Here is a 21585-nt window from a genome sequence, read left to right as displayed (position 1 = left end):
TAAGAACCTTATTATATTGAGTCTGGTAGCTAGTTTGTTCTTAATAGATAGACAATGATCCTTAAAACTATATTTATTATCAAAAGTAATGCCTAAAATAGTTGATGAGTTTACATTCTGAATTTTGAATGATAATAAATAAATGTCAAAAGTTGGACAATTTCTTTTTTTACATATATGTAGGTGTTTGCTTTTATCAGGTGATATAATAGCCCCTGATTGGGCGCACCAAAGATTGAGATCGACTAAGACGCTATTGAAGTTTTCTCTCGTACGATTATTGTCATTGCATTTTGATAACAAGATCAAATCATCCGCATACAGACAATGATCTATTTTTGTATAATTGCTTATGATTTCGCTTATGTCATTGTAGGCGATTATGAATAAGGTCACTGAAAGGGGAGAACCTTGGGGAATACCGTTAAATAGTTTATATATTTTTGAATAGAAGTTGTTTGCTTTAACTCTGAATTGTCTATTTGAAAGAAAAGATTTTATGTATGAAAATATTTTAGGACCAACTTTCCAATGAGCGAGCTTATTCAGGATGACATGGATGCCGATCCTATCAAATGCTTTCTCAAAGTCAAGGGATAGTACGGAGACATGATTTTTGCATGATAAAGCAGAGCTTATATACTCGTCAATGTGTAGCAATGAGTCGGTGGTACTACGTCCATGTTTAAATGCGACTTGCTTTAAGTTTAGATAATTATTTTTTTCAATAAACCAGAGAAGTCGTTTAGATATAATTTTCTCTAAAAGTTTTCCAGTACAGGGTAGCAAGGAGATTGGTCTGTACCCTTTAGGATCAGAGGAAGGTTGATGTAAAGTTGGAATCATTAGAGTATGTGGACCAGGTATTGCCAAAGTATTCACAGATTTCAGATGGGTTATAAACTGAACCCGCTTCGGTGAATATGTTATTAATTGAAGATTGGGTATAATTACCTGATAAGGTTTTTATGTCTGCCCACATTTTTTTGCTTGAAGAGTTTGGGTTAATGTTTGAAGTAAACTTTTGAAAGCATTCCCTTTTTGCTATTTTACAGTTTTTGCGGAATAAGGCATTAGCTTTACGATAATTTACCAGGTTGGTATTATTGAGGTGTTTTTGAAAAATGTTCCATAGATTTTGTTTGTTATTGCGGAGAATAGATAGCTCCGAAGACCACCATGGGGTTATCTTTTTATGGGGAATATTTTTAGTTTGAGGAATTGCTACGTTGGCAGCAGTGCGTAAAGTTTTGGAAATTAATGCAGCTTCCTTGTTTATGTTGGAACAAATACTATAATTGTCTAAAGTATTAAGAATTGTTCTTTGGTATAAATCCCAGTTGGCACGGTCAGTTTGAAATTTACCTGTAGGTTTTTTTGGGAAAGATTGATATCCTAGATCAATTTTTGTAACGAGTGGAAGATGGTCACTACCGTGTAAATCATCTAAAACTTCCCATGAAGTTTTAGGGATCAGTTGAGATGAAATAGCTGATAAGTCAACATGTGTCCATGTCTTATGTGTGGAGAAATGGGTCGGGCTTCCGTCATTTAAAACGGCAAGATTTGTATTTAAAAGGAAATTTTCGAATTCCATTCCCCTGATGTTGGTTATTGGTGAACCCCATAGAGTATTCCAGCAATTAATATCACCAGTTAACAGAATTGGTGTTTGAATATTATTAAGAATATTTGATAAATCATTAGAGGTGAATGCTTGAGAGGGGTGGATATATAATGAGATCACAGTAATTTTAATGTTGAGGTTGATTTCTATAGCAACTGTAGATATGTTTGAGTTAATAGGTAAATGTGTGTGTGGGATAGATTTGTGTATTAATAATCCAGTACCTTGTTTCGCATAAGTGTTGGATGCGAAGTTGTGGAAATAGGATGTATATTGTTTTGGGGGCAGGGGGGACAGATTGGTTTGCAAATGAGTTTCCTGCAGAGATATAATAGATGGATTGAGGTCATTAATTAACAATTGCAATTCGTGGCAATTGTTGAAATAGCCTTTCATGTTCCATTGCAAAACTTTTAAATACGTTTTGTGAGAGAGAGTAGGCTTTGTTCCAATATAAGCTTGGTTATATTGGGGCAAGCTTGAGTTGGTGTTATGGTTTATGGTGGAATGGTTTTAACAGATACATTTTTCTAGTATAAGCATCAAATTTTTATATTGCATATATGATCTTTCCAGTTAAGATTAAAATAAATTGTAACTAGTAGATATATAAAACTGTGCACTGAATCAATTTTGAAACAAGAATCGGAACAAGAACCAACTGCTTAAAAATTAGGTCTACCACTATGTAAAGGAAAGGTGAATTGTCTACAATTCGAACCATGGAATATAAAATTGTAATTGCAAAGCTAATGACTAGAAGTTTTGAATGACATTATTTTAGTTTTTTCACTAAGGATTAATTTATGAACAGACAACCAAGTTCTTAGAATTTCGAGATCTTCTTCAATTTCAGTTTATTTATTTATAAAGCTTACACTGTAAGATAATAGATATCTTATAAATTTATGAAAACCTATGGCTAAACTTTATATAACAATTAATTTTTTTTTTTAAATACGATAAGAAAATAATATAAAATTAAATTAAATAAAAAAAAAGAAAATGATAATAATTTATCGATAAAATTAATTGACGTTAAAATAGAAATGATAGAAATAGGAAAAGAAAGAGAAACGATAGTTAAGTTAGTTAAAGTTAAGAAGAGAAGATATGTAGCTTAGTTAAATTAGTTGCTTGGGTTCGAAAAGAAGATTTTAATACTCTTTTGGAAAATATGCATATCACTTATATCCCGCAAACGAGTTTGAAGTGAGTTCCAGAGGCGACGTGCAGCGATGAAAAAATTGCCTTTCAGAGGTCAAACATATTGACATTCTGATTTTTTCAAAGAGATAGGCTTATTGACGTGTTTTCAAGATTTTAAAAAACAGTATCAATGTTCGAAGCTTCATGAAGTCATTTAAAGGCATACTAAGCCGAATCTCTTGCAAATGTGAAATATGGTCGTACCTTCTTAACCCAAAGATGTACCGAATGAATGCTATGTTTAATTTATTTTTGCTCATGGAATCGCAGTTGTAAAAAATTTCGCATCCATGAGTGAGAATAGGTATTACAAGGGTCCTTGCAAGCATTAGTCTGGTTTTAAATGGAGTGATGTTTTGGGCGGTCCACAGCTTTCTAAGCGTTCCATAAGTTTAACCTACTAATTTGTTGATGTGGTCATTTCAGGTCAATGTTTTATTGAAGATTACTCCTAGATTTTTACTGGAATTTACGAATTCTAATGGGTTCTGGTTTAAAAATATGGAAGGAGAGTATGTTAAGTCTAATTCATTTTTTAATATAACCAGGCTTTCGCATTTGCTTGCGTTAAGAACCAACCCATTGCACGACGACGCCCAGTAGGATATCTTTTCTAGTTCTTGGTTTAGGGTGAAAGCGCAGTCGTCAATTAAACACAAAGGACAGGTTTTATAAAAGGAAGAAAGTAGTTTAATAGCTTCTGAAGATATGTTGAATCTGTTACGCAGTTTATTCAGAAGTATGGAGTGATTCACCATGTCGAATGCTTTTGAAAAGCTTAATAGGACTAAAAAAGTTACTTTATCAATATCGAGTTCAGTCCGTATGTCTTCGATTATTTTAGTTAGTGCCGTTATACAGCTATGGTGCGAACGAAAACCTGATTAAACATCTACTAAAAGGATGTTGCGACTGACGAAGTTGCTTAATTGTTTTTGCATTATCCTTTCACAGACCTTAGGCAGAAAAGGAAGTATTGAAATTGGTTTAAATTCATTGTAAAGCGAGTTTTTGGGGATGGGAATTATTTTTGCTTTTTTCCATTGATGTGGGAAAAGGCCAGTGGTAAGGATTGACATTTGTAAAATAAGGCAGAAGCAAATTAAGAATAGCTTTAATGAAAATAGGATTCAAATCATCAGCACCAGTGGCATTGGACTTTATACTTATGCAACTATGTCTAAGGCGTTCACACAATCGAAATTGAACAAAGTGTCTGTAGAAGGTTGAGTTATGGTATTAAGAGATACATGGTCTTTTAGAGTTATTATAGGTGTAGAAACAAATTTACTGTTTAGCTCATTAATATTCAATTCAGCTGGAAACTTAACTTAACTTTCTTTGCCTATTCCTAGCTTGCGGAGGTTTTATAATTATGTTCTGAGTTACAATTATGTTCTGAGTTTCAAGGGTAGGTATACGATATATCATCCTTAGCTTAGGTATATCTCAAACTTATTTATTTATTTATGTCCAACTATTAAAAATGATTTTTGTTATATTTCCTTTGAACAAAACATCCCTATTACGTTTTATTGTAGTACTCGTGTCGTGATGGTTAGCGCGTAGGACTGTAATGCCAGAGGTCTTGGATACCTGCCTGTGCCTCTTAAGGTTTGTTTACTGGTACTGTCTCTAGCGAGGATTTTACAAATACTCCAAAAGTGCTTTCTCAAATTAGCCGGCGTGTTTGGCCTGGGAGTCCCCTCCATCACTGATAACATTACTCGCACACACGAATGGTCGAGAGTTGTAAGTCGCTAGCTATTAGTTCTTAACGGATTATTTTATTAATTTATGACGTATAATAATGAGAGCACACTCAAGGGGATATGACTACCCTTATTACAGAATTTAAGCATTAGAAAAGGGAGAGAGGGTTTGAAAGGAAGTGTTGGTGGACCTTGATTTTGAATTTCTGAATACATACTGCAATGATTGGGAAAGACAGAGTGTGGTAAGGCATCCAAATTCGGTTGGTAAGGCTAAAGGACGGATATCTGTACTTGAAAATACGACGAGCTTGAGCTTGAGCGTGTATTGATTAGAATTTCTAGAACCACGAGTATTACGGTTGAACTGTTTAAGGTGAGGAATGCAGCTGGCTATTTTTCTAGAGCATAAACCTTTAAAATAAAGGTAAAAATGGTGAGACAAAAAAACTTTATGTGGATGATTAAGCTACCGAAATGATCCAATGACGATACTATAACTAATTAAATAATACCTACTCTATGATCAATAATATCCATATAAGTTACAGGAGCACCAGCCCAGAGATTGGAGTTACATTTGAAACGAGGCAACAGGGAGGGTATGGGTAGGAGAGGGACGGGCGAGGAAGGATTCTTCAGGAGAAGGACTTGGGCGGAATCGGGGAAGTGAAGGATTGTCCGCTACGGTAGCTGCGGCATGCTTGCGTTGCTCAGCTGTACTCGTCGGATGGGGGGGTCTTGCCACCGTAGCTGGACAATCCTTCCCTTCCCCGATTCCGCCCAAGTCCTTCTCCTGAAGAATCCTTCCTCGCCCGTCCCTCTCCTACCCATACCCTCCCTGTTGCCTCGTTTCACACTCAAGCTTTGAACATTCAGCTACGAGCAATGAAATAGTAGCCTGTTAGTTGAATTAATTCTACTACACATTTCGCGTACTGTGCACCATCGCATCGGTCTCCATTATGCATTATTTCATTAACGCTTATGTGTGACAACCCTGACTTTGCTTTTCAGGTGTCAAACTTTAACCGTTATTATTCACCGCTTGTTTTATTTTTCTAAGCGAGCAATAAAATAGTAGCGACAAGCATACAAATTTATGAATATTGAATTTACAACAAAATATTCCATTAATAGTACAAAAAGTAAGTTAATATTAATTTTGAAGTTTTTTGTTGTATTAAACAAAAATAATTGGACTGTTCATAATTTAGTGGGACGAGGAAAACATTGTAGCGAAGAAAAAAGAACTTTGATTCAAAATTTTACAAAACAAGGCAAGGCCTACAAGGAGGTGTACAAACTAGTCCGCTTCTCAGCCCCAATGATGCGATCACCTACAAAAAAAGAAATCAAAAACGTGGTAAAAAGCGGATTCTTTCAGAGGCTAAAGTTCGACAGGTCACTCGTTGTTTTAAAAATCGACCAACAATGTCTGCTATAGAAATCCGCGACGAGCTAAACCTTGCCTGTGGTGTTCACAGGTGCCACTTTTGAAGAAAAGTCATGTGACCCGACGTCTTCAATTTGCCAAAGAACATCTCACTTGTCCCACTCACAAGTGGAGAAATATTTTATGGACTGATGAATCCAAAACTATTTTATATGGAGGTAATGGCTCCCGTCAGTATGTAAGGCGCCCCTAATACAGAATATGATCCCATTAAGACGGCGAAGCATGGCAGGTCTAGTATTATGGTTTGGGGCTGCTTTTCCTGCAGAGGTGTCCAATCCATAAAATCGATGGCATAATGGACAAGCACGCTTACGTCGAAATACTGCAGAATACGATGCTGCCCTTTGCAGAAGATGACATGCCGCTAAAATGGATATTACAGCAAGATAACGTTCCAAAGCGTACGAGTAAGTTGGCTAAGGAATGGCTTCGCGACAATGGAATTGAGGTTATGGATTGGTCAATCTCCTGACCTCAATCCAATAGAAAACCTGTGGGCAGACATTAAGAAAGCCAACAACAACAACGAACTTTTGGCTGTTGTTCATCACGCGTGGCAGACTATACTATTGAAGAGATGTCAATGCCCTATAGATATCATGAAAAGGCTTTGTTGACCCGTTATCAAAAATCATGGTCATGCTACTACGTATTAAGTTTATTTAAACAAATATTTTGAAATATACCGTTATTTTTTCAAATAATGTATTTTTTAGTATCGCACTACCATTTCATTCCTCTTGAAAGTTTAGTTGTATCATATATTAAACGGAAAAATATAAATTTTCGAATGGATAAATCATATTTTGTTATTTAATAACAAAGTAAGTATGTAGGTGTATATACAAAGATCGTATATAAGCTTGATAATAGAAGTCATAACCGGACACTGTCTAATAGGAAAGCACGCCACGAGACTAGGCGTATTCTCAAATGACTTGCAGAAGCTGTATGGACGAGGAAGAAACAGTTCTTCGTCTTCTCTGCACATGCCCTGCTCTGGCTCGAAAACGCAAGAATTACCTAGGAGAATTCTTCTTTAACGATCTAAATCATATCAGTATAATTAGCCCCTCACGTTTCGTAAGGGACTTAAACTGGTTCCATTGAGCTTAGGAGGAAGCCTCAAGATTCATGTGGTATCACAATAAACCATTAAACTGGCCTAATTGTGTCCGTTTCCATCTTGGACAGCCACTATAACCTAAACTAACCGCTGTATTGTATTTTAACCAACTCAGAGGCATACTTAATTTCAGTAACCACTATTATTTTATTGCTCTTAGCTGTATATAAGTCTTGAGGACATAAGCCAGATTAAAGGGGGAACAGCGAAACATTGTATTGGATTAGATGTTGTAGACAGGAGATCTACAGTGTGTCAAGAGCGTTGCAGAGAGACCAGAGGCGTGGGGCACATCATCATTTATTATGAGGTTTTTAGGCTTGAAACAATCTAATAGGTACTATAGAGGAACGATCCGATAGGTGAATTATTAACCCAATGAAGGAGCATGAAGTAGCAGGGTACTAGAAATAAATCGTCGGTAAATTTTGTTACGTTTTTAAGTAGTAGTAATGTAATAGCAGTAATATTGACTTTATTTCATTACAAAAGTTACAAGCAATTATAGTTTTCTAAGTCTATTTTGGTTTGGTCCAAGCCCGTCTACCAGATTGGAATTGATTTATATAAAATGTTAAGTCTTTGATTTATATTTATATTATTTGTATGCGTTTTCTCTAGTGAAGTGAGCTTACGGTGTAGTTGTATTTACAATAGGTCCTAGGCTAGTTATCCGTTTAATATATCGATGGCAGAAAATATGAACCGAAAAATTGTTTTCGAATTACCTTTAAAATTGGACATATTGCTAGAAACTGTAAGACGTCTTCCCTTACGTTCATATTACATGTGTTGCATAATATAGGTAGTTCTGGTCGGTGTGGAATGTAATTCAAATTAACAAATTCTCCTATCATTTTAAGAATAGTGCTTATTTTATCAGTTGTATAGCAGTTTAAAAGATTTGTTTGTTCTTCCAGATTGTATTTAAGTTTGCTACAGTATTGAGAAGCTTGGGGTTCATTGACATATTTTTGATATACAGTGTTGCTAATTTTTTTCTAATAAATTATCAAACTGTCTTCTTAGTGATTCAGAATTAAGATCTGGCTTAATGTCAAGGGCTACTCTACATTCAGAAGCTAGACGCTTCCATTCTTGTATTAGATTTCCTTTTGTTCTTATAATATGCTTAAGGACTTTTTTAGGTAACCTTTCTTTCTCCATCGCAATAACTTTTACCATGTTATTGAAATGCATTTTTAATGTGTTACAAAACATAGGAGCCTTTAAAAATTGGGTGGTGCAACAGTCCGTTGAGAACTAGGGCCTAGTGACTTACAACTCTCAACCATTCCTGTGTGCGAGTAATGTTGTCAGAAATGGAGGGGACCTACAGTTTATATGCCGAATCCGAACGGCTAATTTGAGAAAGCACTTTTTCATGACAAGAATTACCCTTGGAGAATTTGTCAGTTCCTCGCAAGAGGCAGTACCCGTGAAAAGACTTTAGATGGGATAGGCAGGGATCGAACCCAAGACCTCTGGCATGACAGTCCAACGCACTAACCATCATACTACGGGTACTACATGTAGTTGGGGGTACTATTTGGTAATCTAAATATTCGCTTAAGAAAGTAGCGCAAAAATTTGTCAACTGCTTCAAATGAACAGTATCCCTACACTTGGGCTCCATATAAAAGAATTGTGGATGCTGTCGATTGGAATAGCTAACTTACATGTCTATTACTTATGCATTTGCCCCAAAGTGAACAGATCAAGCGTTTAGCTTCAGATAACTTGTTTTTAAGATGTTTGTTTAAGCTAACATTAGGGGTGATAAAGGCTCCAAGGTACTAGTATTCTCGAAAAATTTCAATGGGTTTATCTTGCGAATGATGTTCAAATGGTAGACATGTGCATTCAAGAGGACACAAGCGTCCATAGGTTTTTTCTTAAAACCAACCTCTGTCTATCAACTCCTACTCTCACCTCCACGTGGTGAACATCGGGTGCCTAGTACCTCAACTGGAGATTGGGTTCCAACCCCAGTGGAAAGTTGTTGGGGGCAGCAAACGAGAGAGGTGGGGAGAGGTGTTTCCACTAAGGCACCTCTCCTTATCCAGACGGCAGCGGAGGAATTCCCGAGATGGAATCAACGGTGGCGTCTACAGTTCCAGTAAGGTTGAACTACTGAGTGAACACCTTATAGGGCTTCTTCGACTTATTCGGAGCCCAGGCCTGTAAGGAGCGGTTTTATCCGGCTCCCCATCCTTGGAGTTGACAACCAACGCAAACGAATAAAGGACAACGAACTTCGGATATGCACGTGGAATGTTAGGTCCCTTAACAGACCACGTGCGGCCGAAGAATTAGCGGAGGCCCTAGAACGATATAAAGCAGATATCACCGCCATCCAGGAAATACGATGGGATGGGCCGGGCAAAAAGAGGATGAAAAACTGCGATATTTACTATGGTGACTGCTACCACGAAAACCAACAGCGCTTATTTGGATGCGGATTCGTCATTGGAGCCAGACTTAGGCAAGAAGTCTTGAGCTATAGGTGCATCAATGAGCGCCTCATGACCATACGCATCAAGGCTAAATTCGGCAACATTAGCCTGATATGCGCGCACGCCCCCACAGAAGAGAAAGACGACAACACCAAAGATATGTTCTTCGAGCTCTTAGACAAAACATATGAGCAGTGCCCTAGCTACGATATTAAAATAGTCCTGGGCGATTTTAATGCCAAGCTAGGAAGGGAAGACATCTTTGGTGGAATAATCGGGAAAAACAGCCTGCACGACAACACTTCCGATAATGGATTCAGGCTCATAGATTTTGCTGCGGGGCGAAACGTCATGGTAGCCAGTACGCGTTTTCCACACCTCAACATCCACAAAGGAACTTGGACTTCTCCAGATCAATCTACCGTCAACCAGATTGACCATATTGCGATCGACGCCAGACACGCTTCCAGCATTATGGATGTACGAACTTTCCGAGGAGCTAACATCGACTCGGACCACTACCTCGTTGTAGCCAGGGTAGCACTTCGGATTTCCAGACCCAAGGCAAAACAGGGAGGTGCTGGGAGAAGATACAACGTCGAACGGCTACAATCGCCAGAGATCGCCAAATCCTTTTCCGACCGAGTGACAAGTAACCTCTCTCGAAGTTCTCTGCCGCCAACACAATGTATCGAAAACCAGTGGCAACATTGCCAAGATGCAATCAGAGAAGCCGCCTCTGATGTGCTGGGTTTCAAACAGCCACCAACAAGGAACCCCTGGTTTGATGAGGAATGTCGGCAGGCAAATGCAGCCAAACAACAGGCACGCAAAGCGGCGCTGCATAAAAGGACGAGAGCTGCTCGTGAGCTCTATGAGCAGAAGAGGCGAGAGGAACGCTGACTTTTCAGAAGGAAAAAGAGAGGGCATGAGAAGCGTGCGGTCGAAGATGTTGAGAGGTATAAAAGCAGGAATGAGGTTCGAAAGTTTTATGAACAGGTGAAACGAAATTCACAGGTACATAAACCTAGAACCGAAGGCTGCAAAGACGAAAGTGGAAACATCATAGTGGAACCGCAGTCAATGCTGAGGATATGGAAGGACCACTTTTGCAGACTGTATAACGGCGACGAAGAACTGAATCCCGCTGTCAGGCAGGATGACCCATTCGATATAGACGACGAAAGCCAACAATCCCGTCCTCCCGACTTAGACGAAGTAAAGATTGCCATATCTAAGTTGAAGTCTAATAAAGCCGCTGGAGCAGATGGCTTGAATGCCGAGCTCTTTAAAGCAGCTGGAGATAAGTTGGTTAGGAGCATGCACCAACTTATCTGTAAGATATGGTCGGAAGAAAACATGCCCGATGAATGGAACCTCAGTATTGTTTGCCCGATCCTGAAAAAAGGAGACCCTCTAAACTGCACCAACTATAGAGGAATAAGTCTACTTAACATCGCCTATAAAATCTTCTCTGCCATAATATGTGAACGTCTAAAGCCCATCGTCAACAACCTGATAGGTCCTTATCAGTGTGGTTTTAGACCAGGAAAGTCCACAGTTGATCAAATATTCACATTACGGCAGATCCTGGAATAAACTCAAGAGCACCAAATCGACACCCACCATCTTTTCATCGATTTCAAGGCCGCATATGACAGCATCTACAGGGACGAGCTGTATAAAGCCATGTCTAGTTTTGGCATCCCTGCCAAACTCGTCCGTTTGTGCAGGATGACCATGGAGAATTCACGCTGCTCCATAAAGGTTGGAAACAACTTAACAGAACCTTTTGATGTCAAAAAAGGTTTTAGACAAGGTGATGCGCTGTCATGCGATTTTTTTAACATCGTGCTTGAAAGAATAGTGCAGAGCTCACACGTCAACACTAGAGGCACTATCTTTCAAAAGTCTGTCCAATTACTGGCATATGCTGATGACATTGACATAATCGAAAGAACTCAGCGTGATGTCAATGGGGCTTTTGTGAGTATTGAGGCAGAGACGGCAAAAATGGGTTTAACGGTTAATGAGGGCAAAACAAAGTACATGCTGTCGTCTAGAAAGGACATACAACACCGACGTTTTGGTCAAAACGTCACAATCGACAGACGTACCTTTGAGGTAGTCAAGGACTTCGTCTACCTAGGCTCCGCTGTAAACGCTGAAAACAACACCAGCGCTGAGATCAAACGCAGAATAACTCTTGCTAACCGCTGTTTCTTTGGACTAAGAAAGCAATTGAGTAGTAATGTCCTCTCTCGAGGGACCAAAGTGTTGTTATATAAGACCCTTATCATCCCCGTCCTGCTATACGGTGCAGAAGCATGGACCATGACAAAAGCGGATGAAAGCACCTTGGGTCGCTTCGAGAGAAAAGTTCTTCGTGTGATCTACGGTCCCGTATGCATCGAAGGGGAGTGGAGGAGAAGATGGAACGACGAACTGTACGGGCTGTACAGCGACGTAGACTTAGCAAGAAGAGTAAAAGTCCAACGACTAAGATGGCTGGGTCACGTAGAGCGCATGGAAACCAATGCTCCGGCCCGGAAAGTCTTCGAATCCGCACCCACAGTACAGCGCAGTAGAGGAAGACCGCGGATCAGGTGGCGCGCACAAGTGGAAGGTGACCTCACCCAACTTGGAGCGCGAAACTGGAGACATCTAGCTAGGGACCGAGCTAGATGGAGAAGTTTGTTGGGTGAGGCCCTAGTTCACACAGGACTGTAGCGCCACCTTAAGTAAGTAAGTTATCTTGCGAATTCCACTTTACATTTCGACTGTATCTTCCGCCACCATTTCTAAATATCATCATAATTTTGCATTTTGTTAGGTTTACAGAGAGATTACAAGTATTGCAAAAGCCATCAAGCCGCTTTATCATAAACTGCATACATTCTACAGTATCTGCGAGAAAAACGATATCATCTGCAAACATAAGCGTTGGAATACTTGTTCGGTCTATCACAATCCCACCTCTTACTATCTTCGTTATGTCGTTTATATATAATATAAAGAGCCTTGCTTCACACCCATTGCAGTCTCAAAACGTTCGGACAAGAAGTTTCCATCCCAAACGGAAGCTATATTATTTGTATACATTGTTTGCAAAACGTTTTTTTAATTTTGTCGATATTCTATATCCATATAGCCTATAGAAAAGCGCCTCTCTAGAAACAGAGTCGAATGCTGCTCGAAAATCTATAAAAAAAGCGTAAAGCTTTTTGTGGTTCTTCTTGCAGATTTCAACATGTTAGCGTTAATATTTGGTCGATTGTGGAATAGTTCTTCCTGAAGCCCGCTTCAAATTCATGAATGATTTTCTCCTTATCTACCCATTGAATAAATCTGTTAAATTTTACGTTTTTAATTTTATCCTATTGAAGAAAAAAACTTTCTAATATTTTTTATTTGATAAACATTTTCATAGTAAACAACAAATAAACAAATTTGATGATGCCTCTTATAAACAACGAATTTATTTCTAACTTTAAAGTACTGTCCCATGGCATATTATTAGACACACTATAGATTTTCTGCAAAATCTTAATTTTGAGGTATCTTAATTAGGTTTTCTTATTTTCTTATAGAAATATAACAAATTTATCGATTTAAAGTTTATACTTAGATTATTTATCATGCAAATTCTTCAGTGCTTCCAATAATATGGCTAGCGACTCTAAGAGAATACGTACAACGACGGCCGTAGACTATACATTTATCCTTCCTATAACCTATAACAAATAAAATATGCTAAGAAAACACCAATGCACAGGACAAGCTTTGCTAATTTGATGTGACTCTCCTGTTTTTCTGACCTACCATTGCTTAATTTTAACAACTTAAGCATGCGGTATATTCATGATGTGTGATTTATGAACAAATTTTAATTAGCCGAATCTGCTTTTGTGGATAAAAATACATACCTACTTAAATATATAAAGTACCTGGCTTTTAAAAAAAGTATAAATATAGACAGGTGGGTAGAAAAGTTCATAGTATCTTGAAACTGTATAAATAGAAAAACATTTTTTTGACTTGGAAACGTCGAACTTCGCAAGGCCCCCTAATCCTTACATCAATTTTGCAAATCATCATCAGACATTTTGAAGATAAAAACAAACAAAATATTGTTACCAGCACTCTGCTCTTGGCAGCTATATTATTCCTGAACTTTTAAGGCTCTTCCAGGATTATTAACCACCGAATATGTAAAACATAGCTAACAAGCTCACCACACCTTTTCTCCGATTAAGATGATGATAGCCAATACAAAAAAAAAACCAACAAACAACGCAAAAATCCCACAACAATCGTTTCTCTGTGGAATTTGGAAAATTGATTCCATTCATTTGTTTTATAAAAATTCTCTAAATTAAAACACAAAAATATATGCAAAAGTGCATAAACCGAATTTTTCAGTTTCACATACAAGTGGGGGAAAATCGAGAACAGCAGAAAAATCGAAATGTCTCGCACACACTTCGTCTGTCGTCTCCGTTTCTCGCTCCTCTGTCGCTGTCGCTTCTTTAAACTCGAAAGGATGATGACGATGGCCAGCCAGTCAGCCAGCCAGCCAAAGCACAGCCAGCTAACAGCTTATCGCATTTTGATTTTAAATTAAATAAGCAATCAGAAGGAATATATATTTTCTACTTTTATAATAAATTTACACAATAATTTAATTTTATTCGGGTTAGCGGTCACTTTTCGGAGCGATAGCAAAGGCAAAATTCTTTTGTCTTTTGCTTATTATAAAAGTTCTTTCTTTTTTTTCTTTTCTTCTTTCATTACCTTTTGCGAGATATATGCTCTGGAAAAATGGTACAATTTTGCTTTCGGTCGGGATTTCGCACGTTTTTCACGAAGGAATTGCAATCGAAGTTTTTAAGTGAATTGTTGCATTTACGGCGTAAAGTTTTTGGTGGAATTTGTTTTTAATATACAAAATGGAGATTAATAACTCGCGAAATTAATTACAACAAAATTGTGTTTTTCTTTTTTCACACATTCGCGGCGGAAGAAAAATATTACATACCGACACTACTATATGACATATTGGAAATAAAAATTTAATTTCGATTCGATTCGAACTCGAAGATGAAGATGAACGGGACACACAAAACTGACAAAAAATAAATGATGGGGTGAATATCGAAAATGGCCGTCTAGCGGTACTCAAAATGAAGCTAGCTGTCACTTTGTCCCAAAAACTCCAGATATTTTCTTGTTCGAAAATTCTTGTTTGCCGGCTAGCGAAGAAATGAAGAAGATGAACAAATTCAGTGGCAAAATTCAATTCTGCGCAATGATTTTCTAATTAAGGCTCTCTACACACTACAAATTTGACTTGGCAACAGAGATTTTTATTTTAGAGGGTAGGGGCGTGTTAAAGAATATTTAAGTAAAAACACACACAAGTTACTTGGAACTTATTTAGCAGATATAATTTGCATAAGTGTTTCACAACAGCTGTGTGGGTATAGCTAGAAAATAATGTCTCACCTAAGTTATTGGGTGGATGAAGTACCCTACTTGTAACAGTGTTAAAGGGGCTTAAATTTCCCTTACCGCAGCTTGAGGTTCCACACGCGTTTTTTTTAATTGACAGTAAATAATAATTATCGCAGTTTCAGAACAAGTATACGTTGATTTTCACATTTAACACACGCAAATATGGTTGCTTTTGACATTTCTTCCCTGTTTTTTGTTTCACTACTGCCATGCTTGATTTTTAAGAGGGATTTTATTGATTTTTTTTAGATTTTATTTTTAAGTAATAAATAAATTTTAAGAAAATTTAATTGAATTCAATGCAGGTGCTTTTTAAGTAGAACAAAAAGTAAAAAAAGAGATTTTACGCATTCTAGTGTTCAAATGCGAAAAGTACTTCGGCAATACCCAACCTTGTGCCACTTCACTTTTCCAAGCAGTGTAGGTGCAAGGGGGCAGCATTATGGCCCTTTAATAAGTTAGTACTTCACACGATCCAATAGACAAAAATTGTTTAAGGGGTCTTAGTGGCTCGAAAAACTAAATACAAAAAAAGTAGAGTTAAGAAAATATTTTGTTTGTGATTTAACGGTATTTTCTCTTGAGAAAAAAAAAAACAGAAGGAAACGTTAAGACCAACGTTTTTCGTAATTGAATTCTATAATTGAAATTGATAATATTTGTAATATCGTAAGATTTTTAACAGCATTATGAAGCCAAACAAACTAAATTAACCAGTTTCAACTTTTTAGGTCTCGGAATGCTCACAAATATAAAATTTTATCGAACAATTCAAAAAGGATAAAGCGAAATGCAAATCTAATGCTATTGCTAGGTGAGAATGAATAAGAAATATTGTTAAAAAATCACTTTTCTGCTCTGTCAATCCATCGGAGATAATTATCAATAATATTGGAAATTTAAACCGGGCACAAATGGAACCAATGGATGAAGTCAACTTTAGGGGGCATTTACTATTGAAGCAAGATAATGTATGCCACTTAGGCTAGGCGCACAAATGCAACTTTTTCGAAACCAAATAGTTTGATCATTAGTTGCCCTATTCTTTTGGTTATGAAAGAAAAGAGTAGATATATTGTTGGAATTCAAAATTATATATATTTTTTTTAATATCATAAGTCAATACAAATTTCTGGAAATGGATTTTTACAAATTGACACAAAACAAAATATACCCAACAAAATTGTGGCTACTAGACGACTGCGATTTTCCTTTTTTGGTTTCCTTTCGGTTGCCAAAAGGTTTTTTAGCACTGCCATTTTTGATAGATGTTATCTTTTTTCAATGAAAATAAAACATCTTTTAAAAAAATATAATAGATCTTCAGTAACTAACTTTATGCTTATACCTTCTCAGACATTCTTATTTAACGAATCATAAAATGAACTTATTCCTTTATTTATTATTATTTATTTATTCCTTTTAACTTAATAAGTAATCAGATTAAGATTTCGTGGTTAACGTTAATAATTTAGGCCTACCGAATCACTTATTTCATCAATTTAACCGCCAGCACTGCCAAAGCCCATTAGAATGGTCAATAAAACCGCGACCATTTGGTCCCATCGCTCCCACACTATGCGCCGCATCCAAATACAAATAAGCTTTGTATTTTTTCATTAATGCAATTACCTCATGGAATCGGACAATCAAACCCTCCATACTGAAAACACCTTGGACAATAATCAGAATACTGTCCAGATCTTTCATGTTTTTGTTTTCTGAATACTTTTGTTGTGGCTCCTGACAATCGAATACCAAGTATAATCGATGCATGATTCTTTTACCAAGTAGTTGTACTTCAGGTTCAGACATCGTGTTTCTGTTCCAGTGGACTCGAATGTCCAACCGTAGTCCTTGAGGGTTACCTCCGCCCCAGGGACACTGCAAATCGGTAGATTTCAGCAATCTCGAGCTCTCCGATAGATATAGTCAGTTCGTGGATTTCAAATCGATTCAAATCGTCATCTTACCTCTCGATTATTTTCTTTCGCGACTTTTGGGTCACACATCAATTGATTGATGTAGCCCAATATCATGAGCAGGTAAAATCCAAGATATGTTCGAATGAAGATTTGCTCCGATTAGGATCATCATAGAATCTTCCTCTTTCTGATTCTGCTGCTCCTGTGGCTGCTTTTCCGTTGCAGTGTTGTTTATGTTACTTTCCATTTGCAGTCTGGTTAATATCATTCGGATTCGACGGCAACAGCGTTGTTTTATTCTTAACATTCCCATTTGTGAGAGGCAAAATTGCATTTGAAATAATTGTACCGTTTGATGAGGGATTATGCTTTATTCCATTTTTTAAACGATGACGCACTTTGATATTATTACATAATAATCTGAAAATAAAAAAAAATTAAAAATATGTTTTGTTTTGAGCTACAAATAATAATAACCACCTCCTTTCAGTACATAAATACATTTGACGTTTAAAAAGTAGCAAATTGAATTATGAAAACAAACTTACGAGAAGGATATATTATTCTGCGCGTCTGGAAGTATCCAACTAACCTCGTCACACTTCAAAGAATCATTCGACTGAAATGCATTAATACAAACATACGAAAGAAACTATTTAGTTGCATGTGCGCGCAGTTACGTGTATCATAGAAGGATACAGACATTTTTTATGGGTTTAAGCAACTAATAAATTTTCGCAATCAATGTATGAAAGAGAAAACTGGTGAAATTGAGATGTAAGGTGATACCCTTCCCTCAGAATTTTTTGTGAAAGGAAAACAATGACTAAGTTTGTTTCTCTCTTGCACTTAAAGAAAATTATTCAACGATTTAGTTGAATGTGCGCGCAGTTACCTATAATTCCTTGTGACACAAACTAAGGAATTGGTTTGGGGTGATCGTTTAGTTTGTGTCAAAACACAAACTAAAAAGTTGCTTGAATGGGCGACCGAATAGTTTCTGCATGTGTGCGGACTCTCGTATAAGTCTATAGTGCTCAGTTTAGAAACCAAACAGTTTTGAAACTAAAAGTTGCATGTGCGCGCCTAGCCTTATTGTTTATAATACAGAGCAACATTTTTACCAAAAAAATAATTAAAATTCTAATAAGCATAAATTACATCCTTAAGCTGGACATGCACGACAACGAATTTTGACAGATTGATTATTTTTGTTTTTTTTTTCATTTTAAGCAAAAACAAATATACATATGTGTACTTGCATAGTAATTAACTTAAAAAAATATTTTTATAGAATAAATTAAATATTTCCAGACCTTTCTTTGGAAAAATATCTTAAAATTATTATACTTGTATTCACAAAAACGTGCTAGAAATTAGTAACCCCATTTTATAGTAGGTATACGATGGCAAGAGACTTGAATGTTCTGCCAGTCGGGTTTTAATAATAAAGTTAATTAATATTACAAAAATAAGAAACAATTCTTTTATTTAACTCACATGGTCTACATGAATGTTTGGCTCTATCGTGTATGGTCAGCCTTAGACTTTTTTGCCTGTGAAATAGAAGGACTAATTCAATACTCTACAATCAACTCAAGACCTTAAAAATCAATATTGTGAAGTAATCGGAAAAAATATCAATCAGGCCCATTTGCAAGATTTGAGTTATCCCAAAGATATTTGAAAAATTTGTAGAAATAGTAAAAATTGATGGATTATTTTCTGACCCTATTAATGTTCCATCTGGAGTCCCTTACGGTAGCCACATAAGACTATTTCTATTCCTTTTATTTACTAACAATGGACCAAAAATAGTTTGAAACAAATTCTCTTCATCTTAATGTAGCAAAATGTCATGTGCTTTAATGTTCTAGAAAAAAGGTTTGAGCTAATTACAGTTTTAACTTGAAAGTTTTTGTCTTTTTAAGAGTTTCGAAAATAAACTCAGGTGTTATACTTCATAAAAATGATCTCTTATAGGTTTTTCACACCAAGTTCAAAACCCGGTTTTCGCGAAAATTCAAGTTTTCCCATTCACTTTTGGTAAACCTCTCGAAAATTAGAAGCAATTTAAAGTTGAACTAAACAAACAAACCTTTCGAAACATTCAGCGCTCAAATTAATGTAAACAAAATAGCTGATGGCTGCTGTCAAAACAAAAATTTCATTTTGAAATAAATTTGGTAGTGGTTTTATTTACAGAATTAAGTCACAGCGGGCTAGGAAAATTTGTGGCAAAAACATTCCACAATGTGGGAATCGTTGTTAAAGTGAATAAAACCACAACAGTGGACTATCGCCCCTTAATGGAGAGCGATGCCAACATCAAGAAGATCCTCAGTGGTTTGGACAAATTAGGCGAGTTCTCGATGGAAGAAGTTAAGGAGATAGTCATGCAAATTGCAGTCCATCATAACCGCTTCAGTGATTGCTCTGGATGAGTGTGATTTTGGTAGGAATCTTGAACTAGGAATTGACCTTCTTTGCTTTGGCCATAAGGACCTACACGAAATCGTTCAGAATCTTTTCAGCCCCGCCTATAATTTGTTCAGATGGCCACAATATATATTTCGATTCTGAAGGCACATTTGGCCAGAAGCAATAGTCATAAGCAGTATTTTGGATTGAGTTTGTTGTGAAAGAAAAAAGAAAATGTTTTAAATAAAATGAATTTTTGTTGTAACAGTTTTATTTGTTGTCGATTCTATGATATAATTTGTAGACAATTAGCTTCTCCTTAGTGAATTAATCGGATCGGTTGAAGTAAACAAAGAGTATAGCAGCAGCCAAGCGTGCTTGTAGTTCTTGTTGGTTTATGTCGTGAGCCCACTCCACCCGAACCCAGAACTTCAGTGGAAACTCTTCTTCTAGACGAGCTAGTTTTACGGCCTGTCTGCGCTGATACGCTGCTCCATTACAGCACATAAAAGGACTATTGACTTTAGGGTGTCGACGATAAAGACAAATCCTTAAGAAAATGTTTGCACTTCAAGAATTTTCAAAAAATTGAATCTTGAGAGAATACATACCATATAGAACATCTTCACTATGTGAAAGGAAGTACTTGGATATTTTCATTTTATCATCATCCGAGACGTAGGGTGGTGATATACTGAGAGTTTTTTGTATGACCGTATCGAAATATTTGTTAAACCACTCAATGACGGGATCCCATTCACATACATAAGACTAAAGTTTGTTTTTAGCATTTTCAGACCCTTTAGTTCATTGTAGAGTATATCGAAAGTTCTGCGGCTCAATTTGAATTGGTTAGAATTCATTTTATTTTCACAAATAATTTAAGAAAAAGCAACATTTTTTCATCTCTACAAAATTTGGCAGCCAGTGAAAAAACAAATTTAATGTCAAATGAAAACGTGTAAATGTTTGGTGTGAACGATTTTCGGGTATTGGTGTGAAATTAAAAAAAAACTGCTAATTTTAATTATTATATATTTCTTGCATTTATTTATGATTTGTATATTATTTATCTGTATACCCGTGGCACGATGGTTAGTGCGATGGACTGTCGTGCGAGAAGTCTTGGGTTCGATCTCTGCCTATTCCACCTAAAGTTTTTGTTTACGGGTACTGCCTCTTGCGAGGAATTGACAAATTCTCCAAGAGTAATTCTTGTCATGAAAAGTGCTTTCTCAAATTTGCTGTTCGGATTCGGCTTAAAACTGTAGGTCCCTTCCATCCCTGACAACAGTACTCGCACACAGGAATGGTTGAGAGTTGTCAGTCACTAGGCCCTAGTTCTCAAACGGACTGTTGCGCCACCCAATTTATTATTTACTTTATGTTATTTTTCTATATTATCTAACATATTTTTGAAACTACTGTATTCATTGTGGTGGTGGGTATACTGATATTGTTTCACAAAAAATACAAAATTGTTAATTTTTCTTAAAAATACTTGTTTTTGAAATCAAAATGCAAGCGCTCATTATATAAACGTCTCTTTTCTGGGAGTTTAATTTATACTGACTTCAAAATTTAAATTTGTTAAAATCAGATTTAGACATATTACATAGCACTGTTCGTTAAGTAACATTCCACCTGTATTTAAAAAACAATGTCTGTAAAAGAACATAATAGGGGAACTCACGATCTAGTGCCTTTAGTCTGGGAATTGCATTTGAGTGTAAATATATGCACAACATAGTGAACGCCCGAAAAGCAAATAAAAAGCAAGGCGTTCTTGCAACGTTTTTTGACAGTTGTGAGAACAGTTGATTATAGTTATTTTTATTTGTATGTGAAATTCAAAAGTTTATTTTGGTTTTAATATGCCGAGGAAAACTGAAAAAAAAAACAAATTATTGATTCGCTTATAGAAGAAGCTGCTGCTACAATTATTGATGAAGGTAAATCAATTATTTTTATACATAATTGCGGCAATTGACCACTTTTTATTCGGTTTTTCTCTTTTTTTATTTATTTTAATTAGATCAGCCATGTTGATTATTTAAATATCAGCTGATTTATTGCTGTCAAAACACTGTTGCTCATGCTTCTGCATTTGTATACTTAAGGGTTTCAGCGAAGTAA

General features: G+C 36.5%; 1 protein-coding gene across 1 annotated transcript in view; it reads right to left on the bottom strand.

The window, feature by feature from the left end:
• Positions 1 to 14865, bottom strand: part of LOC129949088 (GMP synthase [glutamine-hydrolyzing]) — a 59538-nt gene extending 44673 nt beyond the window's left edge. Inside the window, exon 1 of the mRNA XM_056060324.1 lies at positions 14384 to 14865. The gene's annotated coding sequence lies outside the window, so the exon portion shown is untranslated. The remainder of the gene's footprint in view (positions 1 to 14383) is intronic.
• Positions 14866 to 21585: the final 6720 nt, after the last annotated feature.

The sequence above is a fragment of the Eupeodes corollae genome, chromosome 3 (assembly GCF_945859685.1).
Source record: "Eupeodes corollae chromosome 3, idEupCoro1.1, whole genome shotgun sequence".
Taxonomy (NCBI): Eukaryota; Metazoa; Arthropoda; class Insecta; order Diptera; family Syrphidae; genus Eupeodes; species Eupeodes corollae.
This window is presented reverse-complemented; position numbering and strand designations above follow the sequence as displayed.